This window comes from Pinus tabuliformis, chromosome 5_2 (assembly GCF_031772625.1).
Source record: "Pinus tabuliformis cultivar Carrire ecotype Pingquan chromosome 5_2, CPIR1, whole genome shotgun sequence".
Taxonomy (NCBI): Eukaryota; Viridiplantae; Streptophyta; class Pinopsida; order Pinales; family Pinaceae; genus Pinus; species Pinus tabuliformis.
In genome coordinates, this window is record NC_142306.1 from 598,407,767 (window position 1) to 598,433,712 (window position 25,946).

General features: G+C 37.2%; 2 pseudogenes; both read right to left on the minus strand.

Moving 5' to 3' along the window:
* Positions 1–232: 232 nt before the first annotated feature.
* Positions 233–1,164, minus strand: LOC149160413 (uncharacterized; annotated as a pseudogene).
* Positions 1,165–1,285: 121 nt separating this feature from the next.
* Positions 1,286–3,299, minus strand: LOC149160414 (serine/threonine-protein kinase VPS15 pseudogene; annotated as a pseudogene).
* Positions 3,300–25,946: the final 22,647 nt, after the last annotated feature.

A 25,946-nucleotide genomic window follows, 5' to 3' on the forward strand; every position in this document is an offset into this window, starting at 1 on the left:
GACTTAGGAATGGGAAAACAGATCGATGAGAATAGGGTCCATTTCACCTAAAATCATGAGAATAGGAAAAGTTTGCTCTAAAAAGGAGCAGCGTTACACTTTATTTGTTGATAACCAATTAAAAGACGAAATGTGGAACATAGACCCTTTAATTTTGCAACTGCAGTCAAAAATAAACCATCAGTTTCCTATCTTTCTGTTGTGGTAAGTATTTTGCGTTTTAATTTAGGCTTTACGGTTTCTGGCTCTTCACCTTCTGCTCCTCAACATGGATCATCTGTTGCACATTCATTGCATGGTGGTTTAGATATTTCTCATCCATCTCCATTCTCCATTCAAACAGATTACAATATTTGTCATGACATTTCATCCGCCTCTCCTCAGCCATCTTAAGGTTTGAAATGATCATCTTATTGTTTTCAGACAAGGTTGCCTTAATGCCAGCAGTTTTTGATGATGATTTTCGCTTTTTCCTTGGATATTGTTTATCTCTATCAGTAGAGGTATCACCAGGGCCCTGAAGTGTTGTCTCAGTCATTGTATCTTCATGCATTATCACATTGTTTGCAGGTGTAAGGCAATCTTCAAATGTTTCCATGATCTGATGCGGATGTATCAATAATCATATCTCCAACATCATTTCCTTTCGGGCCAAGATGTTTATTCATTGCATCATATAGTTCCTTGGTATAATTAGTTGGTAGTCTCTTGTCCATTTGTTCTTTTGGTGTCATGTTCCAGTAGCTGACATAACCTGGTGGAATATTTCTTTCATAATGTCTAATCTTCTTATAGTCAGGTAGAATATGTTTCCATCTGTCATTTGAATAAAAACCAATTTTCAATAAAGTTAGCTTTTAAACTAAATTTCTCCTTGAATAAAGGGAACCGCCATTTCCAGCTGCAATGTAGCCTGCTATGCCAGATGTAAGAGCATATATAACAATGAGAGGGATGCTTGTATGTCTATTTGCTGAAAGAAAGTAACATCTGGCACAGTCCTTGGACAATCCACTGCGATCTGCTATTTCTCATCTTCAGTGCGCTCAGCATTTATCATTTGAATGAAAACTAAACGTGCCTTTTGAATGAAGACTTTGCCAGAAAATCCATTGGTGACATGAATTTGATTGCCATAAGAATGCCGACATTCCACCTGTACATCTACGGTTTTGTAATAATCCATGGTCCAAGCTGCAATTTCTCCTTTAATACCACGTGCATCCAAATCGCAACAAATTCGTTACTCTGTCTAGCAGGATCAAGGCGTATGATTATGCGCCCTTTATCCCTCTGAGCAGCCTTTGCGTGCCCAGAATGGAGATAGCCACGTAGTTTCTTGAAATACTTTCACCGAGATTATAACTTCATTCCATATGTTGAGACAAAGTATGTTTGCATTTAAATCCAACTTCTTCCCTGGCCAGCTTTTAGTCAATGCCAGATCAACAGATGTCGGAGAAACAGAAGGTCCCTTTTCAGGAATTCTTTTATTTGAAACATCTGTATTTGACGAGATTGAAACAAACCCCACTGTTTTGGGTGAAGCTAAAATCTGCCCAAGTTTTCTCTGGCTGTTGTCCCTTTCTAAAATTTTGGAACACTGCAAATTCTTGACTTTTTCTAGGACGTTATGGAAATCCTTTCTTGACATTGGAGACTTCAAACACGACAAAAAATCAGTCTCAGAGTCTAAAGATGTTGGCTCCCGAAAAAGGAAAGGCTGCAAAATTGGTGAAAGATAAACATGAGAATCAACTGGGTGTAAACTCCCACTGCTTGCTGCAATAAATGTAACAGCTGAACTCCTAACCCATTGGCTTGGATGACAAAGCAGAGGAGCAGCCCACTGAACCGCATCAAGAAACGATCTTTTCCTGAGTAATTTTTCTTTTGAAAGAAATGCCAAACATTTCAATGCATTGACAATGATTTCTTCTACATGTTCGTTGAGAGCCTGCTCAATATTAGGCAGAAGATACTCCTCCACACTCATTTGGCCAACAAAATAACATACATGTATAATCTGTTGAAAAAATACAGCTTGTAACTGTTTATCATGGTCATTTAGAAAAGCAGGAGAATTGGTAACAAAAATTCATTACATTGCTTCTCTCCAAAGAAATCACATAGTTCTTTTACATGTTGTAGCAATGCACGCCGAATAAGTGCTGTCTGCTTTTGGTCCCATCACCAAATCTTGTATAACCTGAGCTATTGTCTGCCGTAACTGTGCAAGTTCTACATTGCCGCTACTATTCTGTTGATACCCAGGAGTTTGTGACCCCGGAACTTGAGATGGACCAAATGGAACTTTGTTGGCCTTATTAGAAACATTTGATCGATCTAAAATGGTCATTTCATTCAGCAACTGTGACCTTATTAGAAAACGAGAAGCAGATGCAGCAATCTTATATATGTTCTCGGCATAACAAATGCGGACACTCTCCTCAGGGTCATCTGGTAACATTGAGAGCATAGGAAGAATATACTCTGGAAATATCTTTGCATCACTAGGGGGGAACCCCTGGACTAATGATAATACATCACAGATAGTTTCCAATGCAGCACACCGCACAATAGCAGCTGAATCAGAAAGCATAGCGAGCCTCATCATCAATATAATATGAACAGTTTCGCAATAACAGTATAGCACCCCTCCTTGACTGTGTAAGCGTAACACTTCTAAGGCATGAACATAGCAAGGAAGCAATTAATACCATCCCTTCATAGTTTGAGGTATGTGGCCCTGGGTCATACTGTCCTCTGCGGTAAGCAAGCAGCTGGGATAATTCAAACAGTAACTGCCCCTCAAGAAAAAGTTTCTGAAATAACACAGCCCAAGGAAATGATGTCCATTGATGGCTTTAAAGTAGCATCTGCAGCAATCTGAGCCTCACTTCCTGGTTCATAAAAGCGCTCTGGTGCAAGATAACAATGGTGTCTTCCTCTAGAAGTCCTAAAAGCGCTCTGGTGCAAGATAACAACGGCGTCTTCCTCCAGAAGTCCGATGGATCATCATCAGGTATATATGTTGGCTTGAAAGATGCATAGTCGGCAAGGTACAACTAACTCCAAGAGGTCACAAGTACATTTTCACATTTTATATCACCGTGACAAACACCATGCTCATGGCTCTGTTTCAAAGCATATAGCATCTGGAATGCCAGCCACTTCTTTTCAATCGTATTGAGAAATGGCCGAGTGATTTGCATTTTTGCAGAGAAACGATAAAAATTTTGATTGTCTGCCCTGTGCGTCGCACGGCATACCCAGTGCGCCGCGCCCTGGGTGTGCATCGCGCCCATTGAAAACTTGAACTGAGGGGTGGCTCTGTGTGCGCCGCGCCCTCCGTGTGCGCCGCGCCCCTGTGTATATGCGCCGCGCCATGAAAACTGCCCCCAACCTTGCTCCACTTCCCTGCTACAGAGAGGCATAGAGAAGCCTACATCACGCTTCTTTGGAAAATGCTCGAAGCCCACGAGTGGATCTTGTGAGATATGCAGCACATGTATTCTCCATTTTCGCATTTAAACTACCTCCCACAAACATGACTATAAATTGTTGAGTGCAAAAATAAAAGATATCACATGTCTTTTTCCTAAACATGTAATATATGGAACGAAATGAATCTTCCCAAGCTGATTGTCATTTTGATAGGAACTCACTCTCTGCAACACTGCCATGAGCAGCAGATAATGCCATAGTAGAAATAAGAGATGATGGTAACATAGATTGTGGGTACACCCACGAGTGCAATGCTTTCCAAAAGGAAATCTCCTTCTGTTGGGAGAACTGTGAGCAAGAATTGTAGTTTGCATGTACTTTATCATGTGAACAATCAAACCGAAACATGAATTCTTTCATCCCCATGTACTTACTAGTATTATTCAACATATGGCCCCAGTTAAGTGAAGAGGGAGAAATTAGGCGCATATTAACCTTCAAGCTCAAATCCAAAGGTACTCTGTCTCCAGCTATGGGCAAATCATGTCCAAAACTGTTAACATGCAAGGATGATCCTAACTTTCCTAATAAACCTGGAGAGTCATGAGGTTGAGTGACAATAGTTGAGGCCTTATTATTTGCCAATCCCTTAAACGCCTTGGCCATATCAACAGTCGTTCTTGAAGACAAAGCAGGAGAACTCGAAGAGAGCTCGGCAACATTACGGAGGTTGTTATATTCTTGACACTCAGCCTTTAATTCAACGTTCTTGTTTGCATATGCACTATTTATGGAGATATCTGGATTACCGGATGAAGCGTGATTTCCCTTCCTTCTCCAAATAAATTTTGATGAAAGCTTTACATCAGACGGTGTGGAACATCGGTTGGTCTCTTTTATCTATTGCAGGGTTGCTGAAGCTGCTGAAGATAATAAGGTGACCAAGGCCTGTATTTGAAATTCTTCATGATGGAAAACTTTAAAAATAACTTATTACTAACCATTGATTTGACGATTCCCTCTTCAAAACAGAGTTTTGAAGAGGAATCAACCTTGAGCATTATTGCTGATGGAAATCTTGAAATGAAAACTTATTGATCCTCCCTCTGGCCTGCTAGCATTATTTCACACTTCTGGAGACAAAACCCTGGACTCAAGAATTAAAATGACTCTTTTTGACCAAAATGGCGTTTGATGACTGCAAATGATGAGAAATGAACCTTGGTGAATTTGACTCTGACAGAGGACTGACAAGACTGAGTCTAACATTGGCTCCAATTGGGATGGCAGCTGCTGCTCTGTGGAGGTGCCAGAGAGCAGACAGTGCCTTCATCCATTGGGCTATGGAGTCCATTATTCCAACAAACCAACATGACTCAATTTATTGACTGAAACTCGACTTAAACTATCTCAATGCAAACTAAAATAACTGAAAAACTTGACTCTAACAAACTAACTCGAAATGGCAAAGACCTGGACTAAAAACTTAAAGCTTGGTGGCAGTACATGGCCACCTGTGTTTCTTACAGGACAATATATCCTCAAACTATATCAAAATGCCAATGCAACCAATCAAGAATATAGCTTCTTGACTGATTCTTCCTATCAGATCTTCTGGTCAACAATAGATGCTTGTAACTGGGTCTCCAAAAAGCTAATTTACCATGATCTCCTTCATCACTGAACACTACAATAATCACCTTCACTGCTGGTTGCAACAAACTTACTAGAGGATCTTGAAAAACGTGAAGATTTGCCATTGCCACCTCCTGCTGAGAAAACGAGATGTTTATTTCTCTTTCTTCTGATTTTTCTTCATAAATAAGAGCACATTCCTGGTCTTCAAAAAATTCTGAACAAGTAGATGAGCAGGTTTCCTCTTCAAAGAACGTTTCAAAACACGAAACATATGAAGAAGAATCTGACATGGAATCCATAATGGTCTGGTCGGCTATAGTCTGAATATATTTCTGATCATCTTGGCATGATATGATAGCCAGATTCTTAGTACATTCATCACATTCATCAATCATGAAAAAAGAAACTTCAGATGATCCTTGAAACTTAAGCATGACATCTCTATCATCTATCATAAATTCATCCAAAGAAACTTTTTCACCTACTTGAACAAAGATATCCTCTTGCTGTTCATGAATTGACTAGATTACCTTGGTAGGAAGGTTGTGTTCTGATGAGATGAGGGCAGTTAGGCCTGTAACTTTGTCTTCTTCATTTGAGGAAGCGTCAACAATGCAATTCTCTTCTATGAGATCTGGAACAACATGTTTTTTCCTCATCACAATCCGTCTCTCGATCTGGTTTATCATCATCATTTTTGGAGATTGGAACATCATTTTCCTGCGTATCCTCATTTATTTCAACCGGATCTAAAATAGTACTTCTTTTTTCATCATTTTCAGTCATATGGAAATCTTTAACCTGTTGATTTTGATCCTGCTGCAAAGTTTCCTCTAAGAGTTCTATAGGCTGTTGAAACGGATTTTCATACAATGCTTCCATGATTTCTTCGTCCATAAAATTATCATCCTCATAGTATTTTTCAAGGCTCTCAATAAAACCATAAGCATGCTTGCAACAATCCTGAACTAAATTTAATGATGGATAAGATTCTTTATACTTCTCAAAGAATATTGAATGAAAATCCTTTAGACAATAAATGGAAGCAGGTGGCAAGCTTTCATACCAAGATCAGGCTTCGTCTTCCAGAGTAGCCATAAACATTTTCATCAAACAGTCCTCAGGAAAATTGATCTTTAATCTATGCACATGAATGTGAAATTTCACCAGATGAAGAGCAGTGTCATTACCTTCCACATTTTTGAACACAGGCAAATTCTTTGACCAATCTACCTTGGGCATTTTATTTGGAAAACCTGGGATGTGATCTTGGCTCATGGGAGCGTATCTTCTTGCAATCCGATCCATTTTGAAAATCTTACCGCTACTGATCTCTCTGCATTGGAGTCACCATGAAGGATTGATTGCTGGATTCTTCAGTGAATGGAGTCGCCAGGTGAATGCTTTTAGCCTTTCCAATCCTAAGTTCATCATCTGGAAGCCTAGAATTATTATGAAACAAGGGGATTTGATTTTCAACTTTCATTCCCCAGTATGGTCGTCACTATGTTAGCACCTAAATCTGCCTCAAGCTGAAGGAAGGAAAAAATTAGGGTAACCACAAACCACGCTCATTCTAGTAGCTAGCCCTACCAGAGCAGGAGAGGGCTCTCTCCGAGTCACGCTCAGTGAATGGATAAGCAAAAATGGTCTGAGATGACTTACAATGATATATTTACCTTAGGCTAGTAAGTGGAAAGGGATTTTGAAAACAACTTTATGAATGACCGAGCTTCTGGGACACATATGGGACTGGCGCTCAGTAAAGAACAAAGAATTGAATATGAAGGCACAGATTATTCCGTGAGGCAAGGTAGGCGAAAAGGGAAGCAATTTCGGTTTAAGGTAACACGGAATGGAAAGATTTTTGAAGAAAGTGAAAATGGCATAGTCGCATGAATCCTTTTCAACAGAAGAATAACACTGCACATGAAATTTTCCCACAGACAGAGCAATATAAATTGAATTCTACCTAATCTCACTTAGAAAATTTCACTGAAATGAAACGTGAATTGAATTATGAAACATAACAAGATACATATGGAACATAAGAACACATTTGCTACACTCACAACCACAAGAATCTCATGAAACAGAGCTGTTGCCTTTCATTAATTCTCTGTCAAAAATACACAGTGCAGAAACAGAGTTTCTTTCCCACAGTCTCCCCGAAGTTATAAGCCATCCAACCCTTTGCAAATAACTTGCATACAATATATAGAATGTGTGAGGAAGAGATAGAACGCCCAGGGGTTGGGAAGTTACTCAAATCATTACGAAATGGAGATGGAGAGCCAACCATCAGCTACAGGTGCAGCATTGCAAATATGACATTTGGCATTGGGGTGACTGTTTGCCTTCCTTGCCTTCCTTCACCAAAAAACCAAAGTGTAGATGACCGGGCCCACTTGGAGAAGTCGCGACCCGAAATTTCGTGAAACAGGAGCAAATTGGCAATTTTTTCCCCTGTGCGCCGCGCCAAATTCTCTATGCATCACGCCACTTGGACACATTTTGGACACCTGCAAGTGCCCCAAAACAGGCTCCAAAGTGGCGCGATGCACAGAGAATTTGGTGCAGCACACAGGGGAAAAAATTGCCAATTTGCTCCCATTCCGTGAAATTTCGGGTCGCGACTTCTCCAAGTGGGCCCGGTCATCTACACCTTGGTTTTTTGGCACCAAAGGCGGAATTTAAAGATTTTTTTCTCTATATGGGCTTCGATCCAAGTGGCGAAGGAAGGAAAATGATCACCCCAATGCCAAATGTCATATTTGCAATGCTGCACTTGTAGCTGATGGTTGGCTCTCCATCTCCATTTCGTAATGATTTGAGTAACTTCCCAACCCCTAGGCGTTCTATCTCTTCCTCACACATTCTATATATTGTATGCAAGTTATTTGCAAAGGGTTGGCTGGCTTGTAACTTCTGGGAGACTGTGGGAAAGAAACTTTGTTTCTGCACTGTGTATTTTTGACAGAGAATTAATGAAAGGCAGTAGCTCTGTTTCATGCGATTCTTGTGGTTGTGAGTGTAGCACATGTGTTCTTATGTTCCATATGTATCTTTTTATGTTTCATAATTCAATTCACGTTTCATTTCAGTGAACTTTTCTAAGTGAGATTAGGTAGAATTCAATTTATATTGCTCTTCCTGTGGGAAAATTTCATGTGCTGTGCTATTCTTCTGTTGAAAAGGATTCATGCGACTATTCCCTTTTCACTTTCTTCAGCAATCTTTCCATTCCATGTTACCTTAAACCAAAATTGCTGCTCTTTTTGCCTACCTTGCCTCACGGAATAATCTGTGCCTTCATATTCAATTCTCTGTTCTTTGCTGAGCACCAGTCCCATATGCGTCCCAGAAGCTCGATCATTCATAAAATTGTTTTCAAAATCCCTTTCCACTTACTAGCCTAAGGTAAATATTGCATTGTAAGTCATCTCAGACCATTTTTGCTTATCCATTCACTGAGCGTGACTCGGAGAGAGCCCTCTCCTGCTCTGGTAAGGCTAGCTACCAGACTGAGCGTGGTTTGTGGTTACCCTAATTTTTGCCTTCCTTTAGCCTGAGGCAGATTTAGGTGCTAATAGAGATGATAGCACATTATGAGGATACAAAAACCAACACTTATTTTAGGGAATTGATAATTCTCAAATGAAAGGGTTCAATGATGGAGCACATTGAGGACTACCAAAAATTGAATATAAGGGTAAAATATATTCCAGAGGAGCATAGGGTTGATGTTTTCATAGGGACTGTATTGATAACATCCAACATGAGGTTCGCCTTTGGGAACCTAATTCATTGGAGAAGGCATTCAGGTTGGCAAGAAAAATGGAAAGAAAAATTATGGCAACAAGGAAGCCTACCACTCACAACTATAAAGATGGAAGTGTTTTTTCCCCTAGCCTTCCACAACCTACAAGGTTGACACCACAACGATTGGAAGAAAAAAGAGAAAAAGTGCTTTGTTACCTTTGTGATAGAAAATACACTAAAGGACATAAGTGTGCTGAGAAGAAATTATTTTACATAGATTGTGAAGAGGAATAAGAAAAGGAACAAGAAATATTAAAAGAAGAGGATATACACTAGGAACAAACCCTAGAGAAAGAAGAAATGAATCCGACCATATCTTGTAATGCATTGGCTAGAATTACCACTCCTCAAACTATCAAGATAGAAGGAAATATCAAGAAGAAAAAGCTAATAGTGTTGATTGATTTGAGAAGTACCCATAATTTTATTCATTATAAGATAGCCAAGGAATTGAATTGCTTCCTATATCCAGCACCACAGTGTCAAGTGATGGTTGCAAGTGGAGGAACCATAAATTGCTCTGGAAAGTTCCATAATATCAAGCTATCCATGGGAGAATATGTATTGAATAGCCTAATTATTTCCATTCCAATGGGTGGTGCTGATGTCGTACTAGGAGTCCAATGGCTAGAATACTTGGGTACAATAGCTTTTACCTTTCAAGAAATTTTCATGAAATTTTATTTAGAAGGAAAGGAAGTTGAAATAAGGGGTATCACAGGGAAACTGGGAAAGATAATCTTCTCTAATGGAATGACAAAATATTCTAAATAAAGAAAAACGAGGTGTAATTGCACAATTATGTTTGCTAGAGGTTCCCACATCAAAATAATCTATTTCTCCAAATCTCCAAAAAGTTTTGGACAATCATTCCAAGGTATTTGAGACTCCTAAAGGCCTCCCACCTGTTCATGATCATGATCATCCTATTCATTTGATTCCAGGAATTGTTCCTCCAAACATCAAGCCTTACAGATATCCCTATGCCCAAAAGAGTGAAATTGAACGTATGGTTGTAGAAATGCTAGAGGCTGGCATAATTCAACCTAATCAACGTTCTTTCTCTGCTCCAATAGTATTGGTGGACAATAAGGATGGGTCATGGCACATGTGTCTAGGTTATAGGGAGCTCAACAAGCTCACTATTAAAGATAGATTTCCCATTCCTGTTATTGATGAATTATTGGATCAATTTCATGGATCAATTTATTTCACCAAGTTGGATCTTCCTTTAGGATATCATGAAATTAGAATGAAGACTGAATACATTCCAAAAAGAAAATTTTGAACTCATGAGGGTCATTATGAATTTTTGGTCATGCCTTTTGGCCTTACCAATTCCCCTTCTACATTTCAAGGTTTGATGAATTCCATTTTCAAACCCTTCCTTATAAAATTTGTGTTAGTATTTTTTGATGATATACTAATCTACGTCAAGTCTTAGAAGAATCATGTTCAACATGTTGATAGGGTGCTCAAACTATTGGAGGAGAATAAATTACATGCAAAAAGCTCCAAATGTTTCTTTGTAGTACAAGAGGTGGAATATCTGGGTCATATTGTATCTCACAAAGATGTGAAGGTAGACCCTAGCAAAATTAAATCCATTAAGGAATGGAAAATCCTCACATCAATAAAGAATTTGCGAGGATTTCTCGGGTTGACGGGGTATTATTGTAATTTTTTTAATAATTATGGATGAATAACAGCACCTCTAACAGCATTATTGAAGAAATATGCAGTTGCATGGACTCCAGAAGCAATGGAGGCCTTTGAACATCTTAAAGAAGAAATGTGCCAAGCACCAGTCTTAGCTATGTCGGACTTCACAAAAACCTTATTGTGGAATATGAATCCTCAGGAAATGGAATTGGTGTTGTTTTAATGCAAGAAGAAAGACCCATTGCTTTCGAAAGTCTTCCAATCAAAGTATTTACACAAAGCTATTTATGAGAAGGAAATGTTGGCAATACTACATGCACTTAAGAAATGCCGACCCTAGCTAATGGGAAGAAACTTCAAGGTAAAAACAGATCATGATAGTGTTAAATACTTTTTAGAACAAATATTATCTTTAGAACAACAACAAAAATGGGTCACAAATATGTTGGGTTATGACTTTGAAATCATCTACAAAAAAGGGAAGAAAAATGTTGTGGCAAATGCACTCTCAAGAAAGGATGAGGATGTGGAAGCATTGCTTTGCACCATTTCTATTATCCAATCAGATTGGATAAATGAAGCAAGGGATGAATGGAAGAATGATGAAGAAGTGTGGGCAGTCATTCAAAATTTACAACAATATCCCAGTACACCTAATACATTTAGCTGAAAAAATGATACACTATGGTACAAAGATCGCTTATACCTATGTAAGAATTCTAAACTCAAAAAAAAGATTCTTATTGAATTGCACACCTCTCCCTCAGGAGGGCACTCAAGATTTTTAAACACTTACCACAGGGTTAAGAAGGAGTTTTTTTGGGATGGCCTTAAATCAGATATTCCAAAGTTTGTGGCGGAATGTTTGGTTTGCCAAAAAAATAAATTTGAAACAATTAAGACCCCAGGTCTATTACAACCTTTATCTATTCCAAGCCAACATTGGGAGGAGGTTTCAATGGATTTTATCATAGGCTTACCCAAGTCTAAAGGAAAGGGTGTCATCATGGTGGTAGTTGACAGACTTACCAAATATGCACACTTTTGTGCATTATCACTTACATTTAAATCTGGTACAATTTCTACTGCATTTATGGAAACAATTCAAAAGCTACATGGAAACCCAAAGATTATTATAAGTGACAAAGATCCCATTTTCACTGGAAAGTTTTGGACAAAATTATTTTCTTGTCTCGGCACTCAATCAGCTCATAGCTCATCTTATCATCCTCAATCTGATGAGAAAAATGAGATAGTAAACAAATGTTTGGAAGGATATATTCATTTCTTTGTATTTGATAAATAAACACAATGGGTCAAATGGTCACCTCTGGCTGAATTGTGGTGTAACACTTCCTTCCTTATTGCAGCAAAAATGACCCCATTTATGGCACTTTATGGATATCATCCACTGTTCATCACATCAAATTTAAGAGAAAATTCTAAGGTTAAAACAGTGGAAGATCACATCAAACATCAACAACAAGTTCTCCAACTCTTAAAGGATAACCTCACTTTGGCGCAAAATAGAATGAAACAACAAGCAGATCAACATCGCAGCGAAAGAAGTTTTGATGTAGGTGACTGGGTATTCCTACGGCTACAACCATATAAATAAATGTCCCTCAAACAAGCTAAGAAGGATAATAAATTATCACCAAAGTATTATGGTCTGTATAAGGTGTTGCAAAAGATTGGTACTATGGCATACAAATTGGAGCTTCCTACAGCTTCCTGAGTGCACCCAGTTTTCCATGTTTCACTCTTAAATAAGGTTATAGGTGACAAAATCCCAGTTCAAACAATATTGCGAGAACTTGAAGAGGAAGGAAAAATCATATTGGAACCTGAAGGAGTCATAGAAACAAGAACTTGAAAGCTATGAAATCGATCAATTTGGGAGTATCTCATCAAGTGGAGGAACTTACCTACTGAAGATTCCACATGGGAGGGTGAGTATTTGATACATAAGCATCTAGAACTACTCAAGAGTTGAGGACAACACTTTTCTGAAGGAGAGGGGCATGTTAGGTCCCTATAATACTAGTGATTCCCCCATTACTATTGTCATTGTAGTCCTTATTTTTATTGTTGTTCCCCTATTGTCCCCATATTGCTATTATTGTGCCCCATAGAAGCCCATTATTGTTATTATTGTGCCCTTATATTATTATTGTTATGTCGACTTTGATTATAATGTGACCCTTTAGACTCCAATATATAGAAAGGAGGTTTTTTCATTTGTATCATCCAAGAATTATTCATTTCTGTAACGTAAAGGAGGTTGCCCCCTCGAAGAGGCTGATTTTAAAGTCATTGATCTATCTTTTCTTCTATTTTGCGAGCTGGTTACATAACATCTTGTTAAAAGAGCCTTGAGTACCCCCATATTTTGCATTGGGTGATGGTGTGAGTCTACATGTAGGTAATTATCAGTTGCTTTCTTTCTTAACACCTTATGTCCAAGTGATCCATATTCATTTCTTATGAGGAGAATTTCTAAGAATACGACACTGTTGTTGTCCTCAACCTCCATTGTGAACTTGATATCTTTAGATATAGTATTGAGGTGATCTAGAAAGTTACTTAACTCCATGTCTCCATGAGGCCAATTGACACTAGTGTTATCCACGAACCTAATCCATAATTTGGGCTTCAATGCAAAAGTGTCAAGAGTTTTCTTTTCAAAGTTCCCCATAAAGAGGTTGGCTACTATAGGGGACAACAGGGACCCCGTAGCTACTCCATATGTTTATTCAAATAATTCACCTTGGAAGGTGAAGAAAGTGGAACGAAGACATATTTTGGCAAGCTTTATAGTTTGGGATTCGTCACCTCTTTTACAACCTATACAACTTCCTCTAACAGGATCTTTGTGAAGATTTGGACAACATCAAAACTTAGAATTTATCCCCAGGATCTAGTTTTTCTTTTTTGATGAATTGTACATATAGGCTGGAGTATTTAATGAATGAGCTTATTTTACCAACTAGAGGGTCCAAGGTTCTAGCAACATATTTTTCCAAATGTTATTTGGGTTCCCTAATAGTGTGACAATAGGAATGGGGGGGGCAACGACTTTATGAATTTTCGGGGCTCCATAAATTCGTGGGGTGATTTCACTATTAGGAGACAAGCACTTCTTCATTCTTTTGTATAAGTTTGAATCCTTGATGGATTTTTTACAATTTATAGAAATAGGGTTATCTTTGAGCTTCTTGTAGTTTCTACTATTATATAGGTGGTATATCATTTTGGTGGTATATTATCCTTTATCCATAACCACAATAGCCCCTTCTTTGTCTACTTTCAGGATTACAATGTTATGATTATTCCTTAAAAATGTTAGGGCTCTTAATTTCTAATGGTTTAAATTTCTTTTGAGAGGCCTCTCTTTTCTTAAGATGATGACACAATATTTTCTGACTTTTCTCTCTATCTTCATCCCTAAGTGCGTGAGTCCCATATTCAAGACTACAAATAATTTCTTCTAGCAGAATTTGATTAGGAGCTATGGAAAATTTGAGTCCTTTATTTAGGACCTCCACTTCCTCTTGTAATTCGTATGAAGAAATATTCACCACTTTTTTACCTAAATAGCTAAGAGGAGAGTTAGAAACTTGATTAATTATATCAGGTTATTCTTTATTATTATTACATAAAATACTAAGGGAGGAGCTTGCAACACTATTACTCACCCTTGTATTTGATTTGGAACTCTTGTAGGGGAGGAAAACGTTTTTGTCTCCAATTATTAAAGGCCCTCAGTTGATTTATTTCTCATCATTAATCCTGATATGTGTTGTCTTGTTTTCGATTGAATTTGCCTCACATTCTTTAATGATGTATGATATACCGATACAAGTTTCTTGTGTATGATTTTCCTATAGAATTTCAGTGTTGTCATTGTTACCAAGATCCATAGCTACATAGTTCTTACCCATGTTTTGTCCATCATTGGTTTTGTGATTCCGCTAGCCAGCCAAGTTATTCATGATTTCACCCGTATGTTTATCAACCACGTCATTTATCGTGATTATGTTCACATTGTTCCTTGTTCTCTAGGACATTCCCTTACTTGGACTATTATCATTTACAATGTTTCCATAATTTTGACGTTCCATCAACCGAGTATTTAATTTGTTAATTTTTCATTCTTGTTTATGACGTGCTAAACATCCTTCCCTCTCTACTTTGAGAGTAGCTGAGGCATCGATGATAACCCAAAATTCCTGTCTAATAGTCGCTGCAAGCTTTAAATGATTATGAAGCCTTTAGATTGTAGTTGATCTAGAGAGAATCTGGTTTTGTGGATTTCATGGTGGATTAGGGATTTGCTGAGTGAGTCGAATGCTCTGTTGTTATGCTAGTTCGAAGGTTGTGTTTTACACGAGCGAAGGACGAAACCAAAGTTAAGACCATGACAATTTTTAAGGAAGAATAGATCAACTTCTCTTCTTTGAATTTTAACTCTAAATTTATCGAGATTATGAATCTCATTCCAATTGTCCCTTCCGTACAAGGTACTAATGAGAGTTTGTAGATATTTTTTTGATAATTTTGATTCGGATTATCCATAGTAACCATTTTTCATTCGATGTTTCGAGTTTATAACAAGACTCATCTTCAGGACCAATCTGAAAAGAAGAGAAGGGTGAGAGGAAATAAATATGGGATGGATGCAAGAATAGAGGAGAAGAGTCAACCATCAAATTTAGAAAAAGAAGCAAAACCCTAGAAAAGATCAAATTAGAAATTAGCATGAACATAATAAAATTTTTATTTTTATTTTATTTTTATTTTTATTTAAATATATTAGTACATTTTGTTAAGTTTTAATGTTAGTGTATTTAATAATCAATATTATTATATTCATATTTTATTAAGAATATTTATTAATTGATGAAGTTAATAATAATAATACTTTATTACTAGTATTGATTACAAAGTATTAGTAATAAATTTTCTTTATTACTAATTAAGTGCTAATTAATAATACTAATAATAAAGATAATTATTATTAATTTTATAGTTTATTATTAATTATAATTAATAAAATCATAGCATGAGTCTTCCAAAGGAAATATGAACACAAATGGAGAATCCAATTCAAACATGAGGCCCTCAAATCAAGAAGAAGCAGGATCAGATAATGGAGGAAAGGAAATGAGCACAACTCTTAGGCCTAAAACACCTTCAATATATTTAGAGAAGAAATATCCTAAGATTCATATTCCTGGAGATTAAAGACATGGTGTTCAAACAGAGGAAACTTGTTGGCAGTTTATGTTGTGCAAATCTTCCTCTGTTGTTTCAGATTGAGCCTAAAAATATCAGCCAAGCAAGTGAGGACAAATTATGGGTGAGAGTTATGAATGAAGAACTTGACCAAATTGAAAGGAATGACACTTGGGATTTTGTTCCAAGACCCAAAGGGGAAAATGTCATTGGGATCAACTAGGTTTTCAAAAACAAGCTAAATGAGCAAGGTAGAGTAATTAGGAACAAGGCTTGATTGGTTTGCAAAGGATATGCCCAGACAGATGGGGTAGACTTCAAGGAAACATTTGCACTAGTAGCGAGACTAGAAGCTATCAGAATGTTTCTTGCCTTTTCCAGTCATAAAAATATCAAGGTGTATCAGATGGATGTGAAGTCTACATTTCTCAATGGAGATCTAGAAGAAGAGGTTTATATTGACCATCCAGAAGTATTCATGCTCATAGACGGTAAAGAGATTGTGTGCCAACTAAAAAAGTCCCTATGTGGACTCAAACAAGCTTCGACAAGGCTTTAACGAAGGTATTGTAGAAAGCAATTTATAAGTCAAGTCTAAAGGTGATCATCTACTAATCAAAGTAGTATACTTGGATGACATAATCTTTGGTAGTGACATGGAATAATTAGGACATCAATTCATGAATGATATGCAAATAGAGTTCGAAACTGGATCAATTAATATTCTTTTACCTCCTTCTCATCATCCTTGAACAAAGCCCCAAGCATGACTAATTCTAATCCCAGAGTTTCTGCCCGAGAACACCTTGTTTCAATGATTATAAGGAGCAATGTTGCCTGGCCTCCTACTAGACAACATTGACTACTAGGTGGTTGCACCGTGGCATGCGTTGATCACCTATAGGTTGCTCCACTATGCACCTATGTTGGTTCTATAAATTCAGGAAAAAGAGAGAGAATCCCGAAGCCTCTTCTTCTAGAAGCTTCTAGGATCTGTTGTAAACATTTACCTTAGATAAAAGTCTCGAATCCTATCCTATCTTACCTTGGAGTTTTCATCCCTTATCCCTTGATCTCATCCTCCCATCAAGTGTGGATCTCAAGCCCTAATTTGTAAAAGGGTAAGAATTCATGAACTACCTCCTTCACCTATATATTTATTTCCATCCATAACCAAGGGGTTGGATTTTGGAGAGTGATTCTACCCTTATGTTGCTGATGTGAGAGATATCTTTCCATGCATTAGGGCAATTATAGGTGCACTTTGTGACAAGAAAATAACAAGTCAACTTGGAGGATCTCCTTTATAGGATCAACACCTATTTTTGGTTGTATAACACTCCACTTCTATTAATGTAAAGATTTTTTTGTTTTCCTATATATGATGTTATGGTTTCATATATTTCAATACCATGTTTATCTATTGAATAAAGTGATTAGATGATGCTTCAAAGATTCCATGGTTTCTTGGGTTGTGTTATTTGACTGTGCATATTCTAATAATTGCGATCAGAGCTAGGACTGGAGCACTCAATCCAAAGAAGGAGTAAATCATATGATAGGTTCCAAGTAGGATTCATCATGTTATCTATTTACTTAAAGGAAAACATTAGTGCCTTTGTATTTCTGTTGTTCTAGGTCATTTCACCATGCCTAGGGAAGATACTTTTGTCCATAGTCATAGATTATGCATAAAAAATTAGCAACCATACTAGGTAACAATGTATTCCCTTGGTGGTTTATTTTTCCATCGTGCTTGTCTTACATAGTTTCTGGACCTTTACTATCTTATCCAGTTAAGAATAGAACTAGGAATACCTTTCATTGAGTCTCAATTGCAATCCTTATGCTGGAACTTTTCATCCCTAGACCAACACACCCTTTAGTCCTATGATAGAGCATTGCACCCCTGCTAAGCTTTCTTTATGCCTCTGTTGCATATCACTGGTACCTCCTTTACACATGTGTTAACCCCTATTCATGCACAACTTTGCTTTTGCCTTGATTTTCTCTCTGATCCAACCTTGATTCTAGTTTCTCTTCCTTGAGTTTCTGAGTGTCTTGTGGTCCCTCTGAAGTCTCCATTTGGTTTGATTTTATTTATACCTTTGGTAGGGATTTGTTTGGATATTTTCCTTTTTTCTTATCTTTCGGTTATTTGCAAACTGTTTTTGTTTGATCATTGAGTGCTTAGATGAATTGGTGTTCTAGTCATCGCTTTGAAAATCCTATTTGAATTAGTGGTTAGAATTTTCTCCTTAGTTTTCTTCATTTTCTAAAATTAAATGACTTGAAAAGAAACATATTTGCATTGGCATTTATAGTTTTGTGTGTGCATTGATATTGGAATAGTTGCATTGAAAAGGGAATTGCATTTTGCACATTGTTTGTTGCATATTGTTTCCTACATACTCTTTGTCTCTTGCCTTCCTTAAATATATTTTCATTGAATGAGAAAGATTCCATTTCCTCATTCTAGTTTTCATTTTAGGATATTCAAGTGACATTCACAGTGAGACCCAGAACTGAAACTTAATTGAAGATAAATAGTAAAATTTATTAAATCAACCTAAGGAGCATTTGTAACATTAATGCAAACATTTACAGGTATAGGTTAGAGACTTGTTCTGGTGTTTTTAAATGTAGTTTTTTTTTGTTTTCCAGCGTTTTATCCTGGGGGTGAAATCCCATTCCACATATGTGAGTGTATAGGATTGTTCTCCACAAACCTTTGGGTATATTGGACTGTGCTCCATGCAAGTAAAGTATATGGTAACACTCTCAATGAATGGTTATGCATTAGATAGAAAAACTATGGGCTGCACTTCCATGTACCATCAAGTATATTTTGGACATCCCTTTAGGTTTTTTATCCTCACCATAGGTAACCGAGTCATCTGCCTTGTATACCGTGATACACCGAACACAACATTTGGGGCGATTTCCTTCACACACGTTAAATATTTAGTTCTCCAAGGTGTATATTGTAGTTCACGGTTGCTTGGTAATCCTTTATGCCTATATTTCCATATTTTTTATTTATTTTTTTGTCAATTTCTAAAAAAAATTATCCAACATTGAAGAACAAAATCCCCCACCCCGTCGTTAATGTAGAATGCAAAATAAGCCTCCACTTCCACTAGAGGCTACTCCTGGCTATCGTCAGAAGCATAATAAGATGCAAACTACTGAATCAGGGAATTGCGGAGCTACTTTTGGTCCTCCTCCTAAATCTGATCAACCAGAATCATCTTTCCCTTTGAGTACTAGGCCATAGATCATCTCTACTCTTGATGGTGAATCTGACACAATCGAAACATGAGCTTCTGAAACATTATTGCCTGAGGTCATTGATCCTGAATTTCCTGAGTCAGATACTTTACTTCTTGAGGTGTTGAACATGAGGAACCTCATCCATGTTCACCTGTTACTTTATTTCCTTCTCCTTCTCTTTGTTTATCTAAGATAGAACCTCCAAATATATATCTTAGATCCAACGGTGAACCTCTTCCATACAGACTTGTGAGTATTGAAGAGATCACAGAAGAATAGCCTCATTCGTCTACTCCTGGTCATTGAAGTGGACTCAATTTTATCAAACTGGTCCTCTTCCTCCTCTTCAGACTCCAACACAAGCACCTTTACCTGATTCTTTGGACTTACCTACAAATTTCTTGTGAAAATCTTCATTGGGATTGCTAACCATGACTAGATCCGATTTGATCTCCCAACTCGTGTATATCACTATCGTTGAGAAATCAAATTCTATTTTCTCATCCATGTTTGAAAAATCACCAAAGTCACATTATTATGGTAGCCTATCCATCCCACTAGGTTATCAGTCTTTATCTGGTACCTTCTCTAGTGTAACTTACAGTCCCTGGACCTCTCCCATGTCATCCATTTTTGGAATTCCATTAGGTAATTATCTTATGAATGCTACACATCCTGATCCCTCTCCTCTGCATACACCGATGATTAAATAGAATATTGGCCCTTATGTTAGTGGGAAAGGTTATATTCAACAACCTAACTCCCCTTATGTTGGGTGCCCTGCATATGGATTGCAGTTTCCTCCAGCATCCCCTCCTCCTATGGAAGGGGGGAAACCTGTTGTTAGTATACCTCAAGTTGGTTATAATCCTCCTTATCCTGGGATGGTTGACAATGTTTGGCAACCTACTTTTCTCATCCAACCTGGTTCATTTTTGGATTTATTGTTGAACCCTAAAACTATGTCATCTTCATCTCAAATTCCTACCCATCCACCCGTACCTCAACAAGTTCAAACACATGTAAGTCAACCTTCACAGGATTTCATTGCATCTCAAACTATTTTTTTGGTATTTGGTACCCCTCAGGTTCCACTTACCTAGTGTTTATAATGCACCTTACATCAACCACTTGGGCATGGTACTCCTCAAATTCTGATAGGACATAATGTGTATAGTATGGCACAATCCCAGTCAAACCCCCCTTATGTCAGGATTATGAAAAATTCCCATAGGGAAACATTATGAACCTTATCAGGGTGTTCCTTAAGTGCCTTTTCAAAGCCAACATATCCAAAGCCAACCATTCTATTCTTTGCAAGGTTATCCTATATCTAGTCAACAAGGTTATACATATGCTGATTACCAGAATCCTCCTCATTCTGGTGCCCAGGTTCCTCTTTATCAAAATCCTCCTTATCTAGGAATGCAAGTACCTATTTCTCAGGTTATTCCTTCTTATCTAGGCTATCCTCCACCGAATTTTAACCAACAATTACCTTTTGTGGAGACTCTTGAATTTCTAGATTTAACTCGCCTTACCAACGATCCCATCGCTTGTTTTCCTTAGTGGCCAATAATTACCACCAAGTTTCCATCCAATATCCCAAAATTCAATGGGAATCCTAGAGAAGACTCGTCAACCCATGTCATTACGTATCATCTATGGTGTTCTTCGAACTCCCTTAATGATGATTCCATACAATTACATTTTTTCCAATGTACTCTTACAAGTACCACAGCTAAATGGTACATTCATTTACCTAGATCTTCATTTCATGATTTTAGTTCCTTGACTACCGCCCTCCTCATGCATTTCTAGCTACCCATATGGAATGAAACTGGAACAAAACTTTTGACCAAATTCAAACAAAGTAAAGCCACTCACATTTCAAATCACATTCATGAGTGGTGGCATCGTCGGTGTTTGGTTAAGACCTATATTCGAGATCAATTTCTATTGGAATGGTTTATAAAATACCTGTTTCCATCTATCAAAGAGGATGTACCTAAGGTGGAGTCATGACTAAAGAGCAAGTAATTTTTCATGCTTAGTATTTGGACCTCATCTATACCCAATGTGGTGCACTCTATGAAAATATACCAAATGCTATGAGACCTTCAAATGTTGTTCCTTCCACTCCTGGTAAAGAATCTCATGTTGTTGATGGAATCATTGGTTCTTCTCATTCGCAAATAGTGAGAAAACCATCTGGTGTTTCTCTTACTGTTTCTACCCAAAACTCTTCATACAATCCTCTTGTGACTTGTTCTTCTAAGATAAATGTTCCTTTATCTGATAAAGAAAAATCTTAGCAACAACAAGGAAGCAAGAAGAAATGGAAAGGTAAAAATAAGAAAGATTCTTCACCACAGGATAAACAAACAAATAATTCCTCTAATGAAAAATGAAATCCTTGCTATCCATGCTTGATTTGCAATGTGGAGCACTTTACTTATGACCATCCTCGCCACATAGAAGTGAATCAATTTCTAAAATCTTCAACTTCACTCACTGTGTTGACCGACCCGTTTCCAAATCAGGAGACCCATATGGTTTCTCGGGACCCATATTCATCTAACACAATTTTAATTCTCTCCTCCATGAAGCATAAATCTAATGGTACGGTGGCTACTTAGAACAAGGACTATGGTAACGTGAATCCTCTGAATGGTTAAGCTAATGATCAACCTGCCAGTTTGGCATCTCCTCCATCTGATCTTCCTTCGTCCACAATTCTTATGGAGTTAACTATTAAGCCTCCAAAGGGAATAGTTCATAAGTCTTCTTTCAATTCCTGTGCCAGGGCTGCTCAAAATTATAAAATAGTTGAAGACTTGGCTTACTCTCCATTAGCTATGTCGACCCTCGAGATGTTGAAAAACGGCCCCACCTAGACAAAGGATTTTCTTTCAACTATCAGATGTGTGGATCCTTCAGATTCCAACCTTGTTCTTTTCAACCATGAAAACTATACCCCTCGTCTTCCATCTCATTAGCCTTTATCATTCAAGTCGTCATCTGTGACAAGAACATTTATTGTTCTATTGTGGACGAGGCATCCTTAACCTCCATCATGTCTATGTCCTATTGGAAAGCAATTGGTTGACCTCAATTGAGTCAATCACCCACCACATTGAAGACTTTTCATGGGAGAACATATAAGCCTTATGGTATTATGAATTATTTACAAGTAGAAATAGGGGGAAAAGATGTATCCATAGAAGCAAAATTTATTAACAGGCCTCTCGATTATAATCTTCTATTATGTCATATGTGGGCTTATGCCATGCCCGCATTCGTTTTGACTTATTTCTCTATGATCACCTTTCCTCATAAGGGTGAAATTGTGGCCATTAAATAGTTACTCAGCTTTTTTGCCTCCGATTCTCATGTTACTAGAAGTGTCCTGCTTGTAAGGGAAACTCTACAATCTTATCAACATGTTGGGGTTGGATTGTTAAAGGATTCCTCGCTCATGGGAACCTTTTCATTTCCTCCTCCTCCTCTTCCCAACAACTCATCTTCGGTTACTTATATCAATATGATATCATCTTCTACTTTCTAGGCTTATCCATGGATTGTACTAGATGAAACTAGCATCCATAGTTTTGGCTACCCGATGTTGCTTAGCCCTGCTAATATAGATTAAAAAGCTATCTATTTAGCTTGTGTGTTTCATACATTTTTTTCAATCAATTAGTTTGATCGATCATTGGATTATGGCACATCTTCTAATCAATTATCTCATGTATTCTCTACCAATGAGAGCATCATGGAGATCATGATGCCAGACGATGTGTCATGGGATGATCAACACCATCGTTCCTCCTTACTAGATTCCATTGAGGATATTCTCAATGATGTATATCTATCCAATTTTGTTGAATATTTTTCAAGTTCCATTTTGATCCATGAAATAAATTCCATGAACAATCCCTTGAATATCGAAGAGATGATACCTCTTGAAAAATTTGTTAAATGACGTATTGTAAAAAATATACACATTGGTGTGTCATGTTCTCTATCTGAGATTGAGACCAATAAATCCCTATTTCAAGAGTTTCATGATTTATTTTCCTGGACTTATGAGGAAATATCAGGTATCGACCCAAATATCATAGTGCATGAAATTAAAACATATCCTGATGCTAAACCAGTCCGACAGTGCCTCTGTTTGTTCCATCCAAAGAAGGCTGCTACGATAAAGAGTGAAGTTGAAAAAATCCTTCGCGCTAGTTTGATCTACCCTATTCCTCTCACTGATTGGGTATCAAATATTTTCCCTCTCATAAAGAGACAGTGGACAATCAGTGTATGCGTCGATTATCAGGATGTGAATCGCACTTGTCCAAAGGAAAACTACCTGACCGTGTTTATCAATCATATTGTTGATGACTACGCTGGTTGTGAAATCTATTTATTCATGGATGGTTTATCTAGATATAATAAAATCAACATTCTCCTAGTGTATCAACCTAAGACTTCATTTATCTATCCCTGGGATACATTTTCCTACCATAATGTTATGCAACCAGCTCAGAAATAGATAGGTAACTGACTTAAAAATTATCCTCTTTGATGGGAAACCTCCTTTACATTACATAAATGAACAATTCTTGGATGATTCAAATGAGAAAAACCTCCTTTCTATATATAGGAGTCTAAGGGGTTACAATATAATCAGAGCCTACATAATACTAATAATGTGAGGGCACAACAATAACATTAGTGGGCTTCTATGGGGCATAATAATAACAATATGGGGACTACATGGGCATAACAATAACAATAAGGGGCTACACTAACAATAACAATAAGGGGATGCACTAGTATTATAGGGACCTAACATGCTCCTCTCCTTCAAAAAAGTGTTTTCCTCAATGCTTGAGTAGTTATGGATGATTCTATATAAAATTTTCATCCTTCCATGTGGAATCTTCAGCAGGTAAGTTCTTCCACTTGATGAGACACTCTGAAATTGATCGATTTCATAGTTGTCAAGATATTTTTTATGTGACTGCTTCAAGTTCCAATATCATATTTCCTTCCTCGTCAAATTATAGCAATATTATTTGAATTGGGAGCTTGTTACTTATAACCTTCTTTAAGCATGAAACATGGAAAACTGGGTGCACTCGGCAAGATGCAGGAAGCACTAATTTGTATGCCATAGTACCAATATTTTGTAACACCTTGTAAGGACCATAGTACTTCGGTGATAATTTATTATCCTTCTTAGCTTGCTTGAGGGACATTTGTTTGTATGGTTGTAGCCATAAAAATACTCAGTCACCTACATAAAAACTTCTTTCATTGTGATATTGATCTACCTATTGTTTCATTCAATTATGGGCCAAAGTGAGGTTATCCTTTAAGAGTTGGAGAACTTGTTTTTGATTCTCAATGTGATCTTCCACTACTTGAACATTATAATTTTCTCTTAAATATGATGTGATGGACAGTGGATGACATCTATAAAGTGCCATAAATGGGGTCATTTTTGCTGCAATATGGAAGGAAGTATTACACCACCATTCAGCTAGAGGTAAGCACTTGAACCATTGTGTTTATCATATACAAATCAACGAAGATATCCCTCCAAACATTTGTTCACTATCTCAGTTTTCAAATCATATTGGGGATGATAAGATGACCTATGAGTTAATTGAGTACCTAGGCAAGAAAATAATTTTGTCCAAAAATTTCTAGTGGAAATGGGATCTTTTTCGCTTAGAATAATCTTTGGGTTTCCATGTAGCTTTTGAATTGTTTCCATAAATGTAGTAGCAACTGTATTGGCTTTAAATGGATGAGATAATGTAGAAAAGTTTTCATACTAGGTAATTCTATCAACTACCACCATGATGACACTTTTTCCTCCGGAATTGGGTAAACCTATGATAAAATCCATTGAAACCTCCTCCCAACATTGACTTGGAATGGATAAAGGTTGTAACGGAAACAGGGCCTTAATTGTCTCAACTTTATTTTGTTCGAAAACCAAACAATCTACCACAAACTTTTGAATATCATATTTAATGTCATCCGAAAAAAAAATCATCTTGTTCCTGTGGTAAGTTTTTGAAAATATTGAGTGGCCTCCTAAGGGAGATGTTTGCAATTCCAAAAGAATATTTTGTTTGAATTGTGAATTCTTACAAAGGTATAAGTGATCTATTTACCATAATGAATCATTTTTCCAGCTGAATGTATAAGAAGTATTGGCATCTTGCTGCTACTTTTGAGTCGGTATCCACACTTCTTCATCATTCGTACATTCATCCTTTGCTTCAGTTATCCAATCTGGTTGGATAATAGAAATGCCATAAAGCAATTCTTCCACATCCTCGTCCTTTTTTGAGAATGCATCTGCAACAACTTTTTTCTTCCCTTTTTTGTAGATAATTTCAAAGTCATAACCCAACATTTTTGTGACCCTTTTTTGTCACTCTTATGAAGATATTATTTGTTCCAAAATGTATTTAATACTATCATGGTTTGTTTTTACCTTGAAGTGTCTTCCCATTAAGTTCATTTATTTAGTGCATGTAGTATTGCCAAAATTTCCTTCTCATAAATAGGTTTGTGTAAATACTTTCCTTTGATTGGATGACTTTCAAAAGAAATGGGTCTTTCTTCTTGCATTAAAACAACATAAATTTACGGTGCTTGGCACATTGCCTCTTTAAGATGTTCAAATGGCTTAGTTGCTTCTAGAGTCCAAGAAAATGAATCTTTCCTCAGTAATGTTGTTATAGGTGTTGTTATTCTCCCATAATTCTTAACAAACTTCTAATAATACCCTATCAACCTGAGAAATACTCGCAGATGCTTTATGGTTGTGGGAATTTTCCATTCCTTAT